Source organism: Antechinus flavipes, chromosome 2, assembly GCF_016432865.1.
Source record: "Antechinus flavipes isolate AdamAnt ecotype Samford, QLD, Australia chromosome 2, AdamAnt_v2, whole genome shotgun sequence".
Lineage (NCBI taxonomy): Eukaryota > Metazoa > Chordata > Mammalia > Dasyuromorphia > Dasyuridae > Antechinus > Antechinus flavipes.
This window is the reverse complement of record NC_067399.1, coordinates 473,105,719-473,118,232: the sequence shown is the minus strand read 5'-3', so window position 1 is coordinate 473,118,232 and position 12,514 is coordinate 473,105,719. Positions and strand designations below refer to the sequence as shown.

General features: G+C 37.4%; 1 protein-coding gene across 1 annotated transcript in view; it reads left to right on the top strand.

The window, feature by feature from the left end:
- The first annotated feature begins 2,472 nt into the window (after positions 1 to 2,472).
- Positions 2,473 to 12,514, top strand: part of GARRE1 (granule associated Rac and RHOG effector 1) — a 122,010-nt gene continuing 111,968 nt past the window's right edge. The window contains exon 1 of the mRNA XM_051979714.1: positions 2,473 to 2,605. The gene's annotated coding sequence lies outside the window, so the exon portion shown is untranslated. The remainder of the gene's footprint in view (positions 2,606 to 12,514) is intronic.

Below are 12,514 nucleotides of genomic sequence, written 5' to 3'. Positions count from 1 at the left end.
CCCTGACCACTCCACACCCAACCATGTCATTCCTAGCCTTCTTTCACCTGTTGATTTCCCACTCACTAGGTGTTTAGCCACTCCTCCTTAGAGACAGAGGGCGGGGCTTAGTTGATCTCTAAAGGCATAAGATGCCTTTAGTTAGTGGTTTTCTTTGTTGTACCTGTTTGAGCAGTGGCCACTGTTTTCTCTGGGCAGGAGAATCAATTGTTTAATGGTCCAGTTTGATTAGTAAGATAGGGTTAGGAAAATGACTCCAGCAGTACCATGACTATAGAGATTGGAGGGCTTTTTTGGAACCCCATTTAAGGTGAAAGTTAGGAATGTCTTGTCCTCTGAAACTCTGAGGTTGCTTTTCTTTCTCCTCTCTGCTTATTCAGACATGGCCCAAGTTTTAGAGCTTATTCTTTCTTCATAGCTCATTATCTTTGTTTAAATTATATACCACTGTATTCACCATGTTGTCTTGTTTGCTCTTCAACTAGATGGTGTGGTGGATAGAGTTTTGTACCTAGAGTCAGAAAAATCTGAATTCAAATCCTGCCCCAACCACTTCCTTAGCTATGTGATCTGGGCAAATCACTTAACTTTTCAGTTTCAGTTTTCTCATCTGTAAAGAGAGGATAATAATAATTACACCAATTTCCCAGGATTATTTGACAATCAAAGAAGGTAGCTAGATGGCTTGATGGATACAGCACTGGGCTGGGAGACTGAAAGACCTGAATTCAAATCCAGCCTTAGACGCTTACCCATGTTATCCTGGACAAGTCACTTAGAATTGGTTTGCCTAATCCACTGGAAAAGGAAATGGAAAATCCTATCTTTGCCAAGAAAACCCCATACTCTATCACGGTGCAAACCTTAAAGTGCTACATAAATGCTATTACTTTTCAACTGATCTTCATATATTATGGTCTTCAATCAATCCTTTGACAATCTTAGGTATTCTCCAGTGAATGAGTTCTATATTCTCAAGGTTCTTCCTCATATGTGATACCTGGATTCAATATTCCATATATGGCAGGTACACATATTTTGGTCATTCTGCTTTGATTTCAATTCTTTCTATAGACAAAATGATGAAATCAATAAGAAAGATTGTCAGCCTGACTGCTCTATGCATAATCTTACCATCCATGATTACCTAGACCAAAACTTTTTTGCCTTCCTGCCATGCCCTCTAATCGATGTTGCTTCTTACTATTAGAATGCAAATTCTCTCTTTTTTGTATTTGTATCACTAGCACCTAGCATATTATCTGACACACAGTAAGGATTTAATAAATGTTCATTTATTCATTCATCTGCACTCTCTTATCCTATATATCCAATCATTTTGCATCTTTTCCCTTTTCTCAACTTGTTGGTTCAGGCCCTCATCATCTTTATTGCCCATTGCAATAGCTTCTTTATTGCTTTCCCTGACTCATTTTCCCCCCTACTCCAATCCAATCTCTTTATACGTTGCCAAAGTGATTTTACTAAAACACAATTCTGATTATGTCACCTACTCAGTAAACTTCAGGGACATCCTATCATCTCTAGAATCAAATATAAATCCCTTTTCTTTTCTTTTCTTTTTTTTGGTCACTTAAAACCTATTCACAACCTGCTTCAAACCTATTTTTCCAGCCGTATCACACATTACTGCCTAGGGTGTACGCTATGATACAAATAAACTGGCCTTCTCAGTGATCCTCCCACACGATTATCTCCAATCTTCAGTGCTTTTGTGCTGGCTGTTGCCTCTTGCTTGGAATGCACCTTCTCCTCCCCTATGCCTCTCAGAACACTTATTTTCCTTCAAGGGTCATAGAACCACTTTCTACTAAAGCCTTTTCTGTTCTCTCCAGCCTTTCCTCCATTCTCCCAGATTACCTGTACCTATTTTGTGTATACCTAAAAATATAGTTTGTGTGTGTACATGTTGACTCTTCAGGATCTATTTTGTGGTCCTCAAAAGCAAGAGATTTTCCACTTTTGTCTTAGCAGGCTCTTTTAAAAGAATGCTCATTTATCCATTAAATGTTAGCATGTATTTAACTTGCAATATGTAGTTGAGTGAGTCCAGGTCTGGGAGTCAGGCTCAGGTCCAGGTGAATCCTTCTTTCCCCTAAGGCTCAGTTTCTCCTTCTGTAAGATGGGGGAGGGAAGAGGTTTGATTTATTAACTCCTTGGCTCCAGAATCTGACAGCTCCTGGTTTCAGCATTTCCAGTCAAGGACAGCCAAGGTGAGAGGGGAATTGCCCCAGTTTGACCCAGGGGATCTAGCTACCTCTAGCCCAGCCCATATTCTGCTTTTTCAACCTGATACCCTAGAGACACTCTCCTCGAGGGCCCCTCCCACCTTGAGGCACCGCCTCCAGGCAGCTGGCTCCTCCTCGCCATTACCCGTCCTCCTCTCCCCCCTCCCCCCTCTCGCCCCCCGGGTGCTAGCCTCAGTCCCGCCCCTTCTCTCGCTTCGGTCAGCCAGCCAGTCTGTCAGTCAGTCAGCCTCAGGGCCTCCAGCAGCCGCAAGGTGGGGCGGGGCTGGGTGCGTGACGTCATTTCCGGTGTACACAGACTGGCCGTCGCGGGCGCGGGGGGCGAGGACGCGTCGCAGGTGAGGAGCTGAACCTCTGGGTAGGGTTGAAAACCGGGTAAGGGTCAGGCCTTGAGTTTCGGTAGGTCAGGACGTCCTTCCCTCGGTCGGTCTGTTCCTGTCTTCGGAAAGGGGAGGTCCGAAGCGGCAGTATGCGCTACGCTGCTCTCTTGTCTCCTCCGCGGGGCCGGGGCCGCGGGGGGCGGCGGGAAAGGACGGAAGCCGGGAGGGGCTGTGCGGCCCCGGCTGTGGGCTGATCTCGGGGCTGCTGTGAGCTCTCCCTTCCCAAGGAAGCTGGGATTGGGGAGCCGAGAACTACAACGCCGGGCCGAGACGGACTCGAAGCAACTGAGCCTCCCGCTGACACCTGTCACTGCACTCGATGAGCAGGCAGAGGGACGGGAGTGGGGGATCAGCAGCAACAAGGCGCCCCAGGAAGCTGGGTGTGGAGGGTACTTTGGGAACTGGGCGGGCCAGATGTAGGGGGCACAGGAGTTATTCGCTCTGCTTTTGCGGAGAGCTTCTCTAAGGAAGAGACGGAATTTGGCCCTTTTGGTCCTGTGTTCCCTTCCAATCTCCCATCTCTTCCTTAGCTTGGTCTGTCCCCATACCCTCCGTCTATCAATGACCAGGGCAAGTGAGGGTCGCGGGTGGCGGGTTTACCCCTTCCGTGACGGGGTTTAGTATATAAACATTGTGTATCACCAGGGCACTGGGTCAGAAATGTATGTAAATCTTGCTCTTGTAGGGTGACTCATACCTGCTCAAATCTGAGCTCTACTAGGTTTCACACAAGTCTCCTTCCCTCTCCCTTTCCTCTCTTCCCCCTGGTTGTTCTAGGGCAAGAAGAGAAATACCTAATCTTTTTATAAAGGTAGTAGTGCTCTCCGGAACTCAAGTCAAAGCTTTCAGAGCTGCTTTGTTACTCGGTCTTCCTTTACGCGCACTAGTTAAAGGGCATGTTTCCCAGGGAATCCCACAGAGCTGTGCTGCCTCTGTTTTTGACTGATGATTTGGAGAACTCCATGTACCCGAAGGAGAGAAACTTTTTTTCCCCCTTCTGTTTTGTGATTTTTCACTCCCCTAACTCCCACCAAAAAGAAACAAAGAAAACAAAGCAAAACAACTATCATAACAAAAACTTTCTACTTGAGAAGTGGCCATCTTTTAAATGGTTTCGCTGGTCAAAATAGGAATGATGCCAGTTGGAGGATGGGTAGGGTTTTATACCCTCTCCTGCTTCCCCGTTCCCCTCCCCTCCCCTTCCAGTATTTAGATTGTTTCCTTAAACAGTGAACTTTTTTCACTTTGTTACCTATACTTCTCAATCTACTTCACCTTTTTGTTTATCATTTTCTAGGCCACATCCTGACACTTTTCCTTTTGCATAGCAAAGAGAACGGGCTTTTCCTGTTCCAGTTAGGCGTGTTCAAACGTGTCATGTGCTGATCCATGTAATGATTGCATTTTTTTTATACTGCCCTTTTTGTGTTTGTTGAGAGCATCAACGTACTCTGTAGGAAATCTGGCCTGCCAGTGTTTAGTGTATACTTAATAGATAGTCCTTTCCCCTTGTATGAAACAGAAAGCCTGAGTTTAACATTCGTAGTTTTAGGAGGGAAGATTATTTAAAAATGCACCGGCTGTGTAATGAATGACTGTCCTAAGAAAGGGTAATTGAATGTGGTTTTTTTTCCTTGCTCCTAATACTGCCTGTTTGCAGTACTCTGAGTAAACTGAACATTTCTACTTGGCATGATAAGAATTTTGTTTATACCCACTCTAGTATTTGCCAGATGAAGACTTAAAGTTCCAAAGCAATTACTAATCCTGTGTGTGTGGGTGTGTTTGTGAAATAATGCCTTTGTGTTTTGTTTTATATATGTGCATATATATATATATATATATAAAGATAATTAAAGGTTTGACTAAATGTAGTCTATACTTCCTCTTTATGGTTTTTCATTCTAAGAGAAGTGACTCAAAATATCCAAGGGAATCTTTAAGCAAATATTTCTTTAGATATTTTAAAAAATTTGCTTATGTAGTTTATTGATATTTTCATTAGTTGATTTTATTTTCTTGCAGACTTCATGAGTAACTGCCTTTCCATGTGAGATGTTCAGGTTTGCAGTAGTCACTCTTCACTGTAGCATTTGAGATACTAATCTACCTCTATTTTTGCACACAAATACGTAGGTTAACATTAGAGACAAAGATAGAAAAGTCTTCTCAGATTCCCTTGGCAGGCTTAGAGTTTTTCAATCTAAAATTATCTCCATATTTGTGGAAGACGGACCATGTTTCAACCATTATGCTTTTTAACCAGTTAAATGTTTAAGCTGAATAATTTTGTAAGTGGTTTTTCTGATGAAGCATGATTTAAGTCAAGGTTAGTATAGTGGAGCTAATAAGTTCATGGGAAAATAGCTTTGGTTTGAATGGGAAATTGATTTGTCTTGCTGTGCCAAAATACACTTTTTTTCTGATTATGTTTTTTTTGGTTGATGTTAGTACAGAGAGCTTAATCTCCCTTATCAAATTTGACAACATAAACTAAGTGATTTATCTTGGGGTCATGTAACAAGGATTAGAGCCCAGATTGGCTGTACTTTGCTCTTGCAATATTACCATGCTGCTTCTGTTTGTTGACTTCATTTCAAAATCATTTATCATAAAAATACATTACATTTAAGGTTCATAGGACACTTTTCATACTTTTTTCTAGTTGATTCTCATAACAATTTTTATGTAAGTATTCTTCATTTTACAAAGAAAGAAAATGAAGGTCAGAGATTGTGGCTTGTTCAAGATCACATAGCTGTTTTTTATGGTGATGCAGAGATTATAATAAAGTTCTTCTAGTTTCCAAGTTCATTGTAATGCTATACTATGCTGCTTCTCATTCAAAGATGATGAAGAGAAATGATCCCCACTCACATGAAGCTTCCAATCTAATAAGAGATGACATAGACACAAATGTAATTAAATAAGGCAAAATGTGATAGATGTATAAATGGTATTTTTTTAAAATAAGTTTTTATTGACAGAATCCATGCCAGGGTAATTTTTTACAGCTTTATCCCTTGCACTCACTTCTGTTCCGATTTTCCCCTCTCCCCCTCCCTCCCCCCCTTCTCGCCCTTCCCTCTCTACCCCCCTTCCTCCACCCCCTTCCCCAGATGACAAGCAGTCCTTTACATGTTAAATAGGTTACAGTATATTCTAGATACAATATATGTGTGCAGAACCGAACAGTTTTTATAAGTGGTATTTTTTAAAAAAGTATTGCCAACATTCAGAGGAAGCGGAGCTCATGGAAGGCTTCCTAGACTGGGTGATATTTGAGCTTGGCCTTGAATGACAGGATTTCAAGGGCCAAAGATTGAGATTTGAAGTGTTGGAGAAATGGCATGCTGGCATGAAAAAAGGTATAAGGAAAGAAAAGAGGAAGTATCTTTAGGGAACAGTGTGTAATTTGTTTGTTCTGAAATGGAAAAATTCGAGAACCATCTGGAAAGATGGTTTGGAACCAAATTGTAAAGAGTCTTGAATGTTATAGAGAACCATTGTAGGTTTTTTGAGTGATTAAAGAGATGACTTGCTCCTGTGACTAGTGAAAGAAGGAAAAGCTGATCTTGAGAGGCTGTGTAACAGCCTAAAACATTTTGTGATTATAATTATAAGTCGCATCTCAATTCAAATCACAAACTTTTTGGTTTCCTACAGTATATAAAAGTTAGGTTTATATTATACTATTATGTATTAAGGATGCAATAGTATTGCATCTAAAAAAATCCTTAATTAAAAAACATTTCATGTGTAAAAAAATTAACCATCATCTGGTAGAAGAGTCTTGCCTCAATGATGATGACTGTTTACTGATCAGGGTGGTAGTTCACTGAAGGTTGGGATGGTTGTGGCAATTTAAAATAAGACAACAGTAAAATATGATTCTTTTCTTTCACTTGAACACTTAGAGGCCATTGCTAATTGACCTAATTTCAGTGCCATTGTGTCTCAAAGAATAGGAAAACCAAAGGAGACAGGGAATGGCCAGTTAATGACCAGTTGGAGCAGTTAAATGCATACAATATTTATCACTTATTTATCACTTAACTCCACTGTATTATCTGGGAACCATTTATGGCACCCCCAAACAGTTACAACAGTAATATCAAAATCACTCATCACATACCACTATATGTGATAAGATAAACTAATACTCTAATAGAAGTATTGCAAGGAATGATTAAAATGTGACAGACACTCTGAGCACATACTGTTTGAAAAATGGCACTAATAGACTTGCTTTGATGCATGGTTGCCACAAACATTCAATTTGTAAAAAACTCAGTATCTGTGAAGAGCAATAAAATGAGGTATGTCTATATATTCTCTTAATAATAAGCATGAATAAATAATGAAAATCTGCTTTTTTTTGTCTCCCAGTTTACAAATAACAAAATTTTTTTATTGTTAAGATGGTTTAACTACTTTATAATGATAGGAAGACAGGAATAGGTAGATTGGGAATTTTCTTGGTCTTGTAATTCCTAAATCATTGATATATGAAAGTTTTAATAGGTGCAGATGTACTTTAACTGGAAATGGGAAGAAAAATATTTCTTTGATCACTTGACAATGATTAATTGCAATGGAAAATAATTTCATATTATAGGATATAAATTCATTTGAACAAACATTTATTTAGTTTCTTTGTGCCAAGCACTGTTCTGTGTGTTGGGGATACAAATATAAAAATAAAAAGTTTCTTCCTTAAGGAGCTTATATTCATTCTTGTCTATAAGCTATTTGCATTATTTCCTAAACAATAAAATTTGAAATATTTACTCTTTTGGCTGAAAAACTAGAGGAAGGTTATGAAAAAGGAATGTTTGAGCCAAGGAAAACTATCTTGGGTTTCTTAAAGGATCTAATTATTATGATTGCACATAACATCTTATATCCGATCTTTTATTTTCAAAATATATACAAAGATAGTTTTGAACATTCATTCTTGTAAAGCCTTGTGTTCCAAAATTTTTTTCCTTTCTCTTTCCTCACTTCCTTCCCTATACAGTAAGTAATCCAGTATATGTTAAACATGTGCAATTCTTCTATACATATTTCCATATTTATCATGCTGCACAAGAAAAATCAGATCAAAAAGAGAAAAAAATGAGAAAGAAAACAAAACACAAACAAACAACAAAAAAGTGAAAATATTATGTTGTGATCCATACTCAGTCCTGACAGCCCTCTTTCTGGCTCTCTGTCACAAGTCTTTTGGAGTTTGTCTGAGTCACCTCATTTTTGAAGAAAGGCAAGTCCATCAGAATTGATCATCACATAATATTGATATTGCCATACACAGCGATCTCCTGGCTCTATCACTTAACTTAGCATCAGTTCATGTTGGTCTTTTCAGGCCTCTTGAAATCATCCTGCTGATTGTTTCTTAATATTCCAAAACATTCATATTCAGTCATTCCCCAACTGATGGGCATCCACTCAGTTTCCAGTTCTTTGCCTCTACAAAAAAGGGCTACTACAAACATTTTTGCACATGTGGGTTCTTTTTCCTTTTTTATGATCTCTTTGAGATACAGGCCTAGTAGAGACAGAATTTGATAGTCCTTTGGGCATAATTCCAAATTGCTCTATAGAATGGTTGGATCAGTTTACAACTCCATCAACAATGTCTTACATCTGATCTTTTAAAAAATTGAGAGTGGGCAAGATGTTATTCTTATATTATCCTTGCTATAAGAGAGCTCATTCTATTGGGGGGCTGATGGATCACTTGAGTACAAGAGTTCTGAGCTTTAGTAGGGCCAAAAGCCAATTGGGGAGTCACCTCTAATACCATTATATAAAAGGTGGGAGCAGCCTATGGAGAAAGAACTCAACAGGTTAGATATGGAGCAGGTCAAAGTTTACATGCTAATTAATCATCATTGGTATTGAACTTATGGGTGTCTGTTGCATTTCTAGCTTGGGAAGATCTAATCTCAAAAAAGAAAAAGAAAAGAAAAATTCAGGTGAAATATATTTTATGACCCTCGTGATCATAATTACCTCAATCAAAATGAAGTTTTTAAAATTTCCAGTTACATGCAAAAACATTTAACTTTTTTTTTTAAATTGGTGAATTCCAAGTTCTCCTCTTCTCTCCCTTCTCACCTTCTTGAGAAGATAAGCACTTCCTCAAATGAAGTTGTAGCCATATCACTTCCCTACTCAGTAAACTCCAATGACTAGCTGTTACATCTTGAATAAAAGATAAACTACTCTATTTGGCAAAGCCCTTAATTAAGTACCTGGCTCCTACCTAAATTTACAGCTTCATTATACCTACTCAATCAGTACTTACCTTCCAACATTATACAGTTTAGACTAACTATTCCTTACATCTCCTTACATCTTACATTGAATTCCATATCTAGTTTCGCCTTTGTATTTGTCATGCTTCATATCTGCTCTTAGCTCTACCTCGTAGAATCCCTTACTTCTTTCAAGACTCAGTTTAAGCATTAGCTTCTGGCATGAAATTTTTCTATATTTTCCCTACTCTCCCCACTCTTCTGCAAGTGGTATCTTTTCTCGTTACCTGGAATTTATTTTATATTTTGTATATACTTGCATATGTTGCATTTATCCCCTCTCATAGAATGTAAATTAATTAAGAGAAGGGATTGTATTATGTTTTTTTGTGTTTGTATCCCACTCAGTTTATGCACAGTAGGCACCTTAAGAAATGCTCATTAATTCATTGATTTTATACTTACAAAGTCTTCAGTGTTTGAGCTGATTGGATGGCTTTCCTCAGCTTAAGATTTTGCTAAAGCTGGGTAACATTCCGTCCCTTCTCTCCCTTCCCCCACCCCTCCAATTCTGTCTGTTTTCCTAGGGCCTAATGGTAGGACAAAGGAAGTAGGTAAAGGATTCTAGTGTTTACAAACCAGAAACTTCAAATAGATTTTCAAGTAGGCAAAGAATAACAAACTCTTGGTATACTGCATATGTGTAATCATTGCATATGATGGTGTCACCTAAGATGTTCAAACCATCTTCAGTATAATCTGGATGGATGCTCAAGTATACTTGCATATAGATCAATAATGGTAAGATATATTTCGGTTTGCATTTGTAAAGGACACTGAAAAAGGAAAGTTGCTGTTTGAACTGTACACTAAATTGTTATGTGCTTGTGGATGTAGATAGACATCTTCAGTGGATTTTTAGTATGCATATGACATATTATTGGAAATCTTTTAATCTGATTAGTTGCTAGTATCCTAGAAAATATTTAGTTTGGTTTTAGATTAAAAAATAGTACAAAAATGTTAGCAATAGTAATTTGCTTTGCAGTTTCAAATGGAATAAATGATTAAGTATCCTTTCAGAGAGCAGTTTAAAATATAACTATATTGAAATATATATGTGCATATTTATATATCTTTTTCTAAAAATTGAATTATTCCTTATAGGCTGAAGTATATTTCTGGTAAAAGTAATGGCTTTTCAGTGGTTTGACAGTGAGAATTGTTCAAAGTAGGGAGGTTTTCGATTTGGGACTAGTGATATTGTCTTGATAATGAAAAGGTTAGAAGAAAAGAACATTAGAATTGGAAGCAGGGAGAATTAGTTTTACTTTCAGTATTTTTAATTTTTCCTTTTAATTTTAGAATTTCAAATTTAATATTTGATTGGGAGTTTTTAATTTGGTCTTTTTCTAGCTTTTTAATTGCAAGCCCAATTCACTGATCTTCTCTTTCTCTATTTTATTCAAGTAAGCCTCTAAGGATATAAAATTTCCTCTTATTACCGCTTTGGCTGCATCCCACAAATTTTGGTATGATGTCTCATCGTTGTCATTATCTTGAGTGAAATTATTAATTGTGTCTATAATTTGCTGTTTCACCCAATCAGAGAATTAGGTTTAAATTCGGCTTCTGAGTTTTTTTTTCTCCCTGAGGCAACACAGCTAGGAAATGTTAAGTGTCTGAGGGCAAATTTGAACTCAGGTCCTTCTAATTTAAGGGCTGGTGCTCTAATCCACTGCGCCACCTAACTGCTCTTTCTCTGATATTTCTTAGTTGTGTAACCATGAAAAAATCATAATCTTGCTGAGCCTTAATTTCATCTGTAAAATGAAGAGAATTTTACTTTTACAAAATAGGTATGTAAAGTATTATAAAATCTTAAAGTACTATACAATTATCAACCATGGTCAGTTATGTCTAAGAATTATTTGTTGTGGTCAGGTTTTATTTGTTTTTGACTTTGTAAAGATAGGGTTGAAAGAAAGACTATAAACAATAAAAAAAAAGTAGTCTGCTTATAGCCATTGTCAGAATGGCAATATAGCAATGTCAGAATAAAGAAAGTAAAAAATATTTAGATAATGTCCTATAGGGAAATAACCTGAGCTTTCTTTGCCCCTTCTCTCTAGAAAGACAAAGTAAAATATGTGTTATTTGAAGGAATTTAACTAGGTCTCTAGGTAGCCACATCAATTCATCTTTACTGTTAGTATGCCTATTTCTCAGTTGGTTCTAGAATTTAAAGTATTTAATAATTTAATATGTAATGTCTTATGTTAATTGGTTACCATGGATATTTAATAATCTAGGCTTCCTACCATGGATATTTTAGCATTCGTTAATAATGCTCTGAAGGCAACTAGGTGGCTCAGTGAGTAAAGGGCTTGATCTGGAGTCTGGAAGACCTGAATTAAAACATGGATCTTGACATTAACTGTGTCCGTGGGATCAAGTGACTTAATCCCTATTTGCTTTAATCCACTGGAGAAGGCAAACCACTTTATTATTTTGCCAAGAAAAGATCACAAAGAATCTGAAGGATTAAAGGATTGTACTGCAAATATTGCTCTAGAGAGACTCTATATAGGTAGAGAACCAGACTAAGAGAAGACTAAATTGTGATTCTTACTGATTGTGTGCTCCAGGGAAGTCATTTACCTCTCTGATTTAGGCCACTCTTATCTGAGACTGTAAATTGCTGAGAAAGTCTTGACTTGCTCGATAAAGGAAGTTTTCCTCATTTTCCTTACCTGAGACTGAGAGTTTATATACTAACAAGATCACGCATCAATCCCTTTACTTATCTTAATATTGTTCATTCAAATATATGTAGGTACAGTTATGTGAATATTAAATCATTTCATGCCTCTGATAACTTTCTTTTTTTTTTTTTTCTGAAGCATTTGGAGTTAAGTGATTTGCCTAGGGTCACACAGCCAGGAAATTTTGTCTGAGGTCAGATTTGAACCCTGACTTCAGGACTGGTGCTCTGTCTATTATACCAACTAGCTGCCCTAGTGGGAAATAGCCATTTTGTAATAGCTCACATTTATTTTAGTATATTAAGGTGAGAAAATGCTTCTTTCACTCACATTAATACTTTAAAGTAGGTAGTACAAATATCCCATTTTACAAAGGAGGAAATTGAAACTTAGAAAGAATGTGTCTTGCCAGTGTTACATGACTAATTAGTGTAGAAATTAAGACTGAAATCCAGGTATTCTTACTTCAGTGTTAGTGTACTTAATACTAAAACTTGCAGCCTTTTCACATTTGGTAAACATTCCTCTTTTGTTATATACAGTAGTACTTTGCTTATCTTTTTCTCTCTAGGAGCAAAGTATTCTCCATTGTTTCCATATAATAGAAATTTATCCCTTTAAGTGCCCAAATATTTACCCCTAATTTTTTTTAACATTATTACAATAAAGTCAATTGACAATTAAAGTCAATACCCTCTAAGTAAGCCTTTAACAAAGATACAGTTCTCAAGAATTACACATAGCATGTTCCCATATAAAAATAAAAACATTTTAACCTTTAAAAAACATAGGGTTTTTTCTTCTGTTTTGACCACCTTATGCTTCTTTTGAGTTTTGTA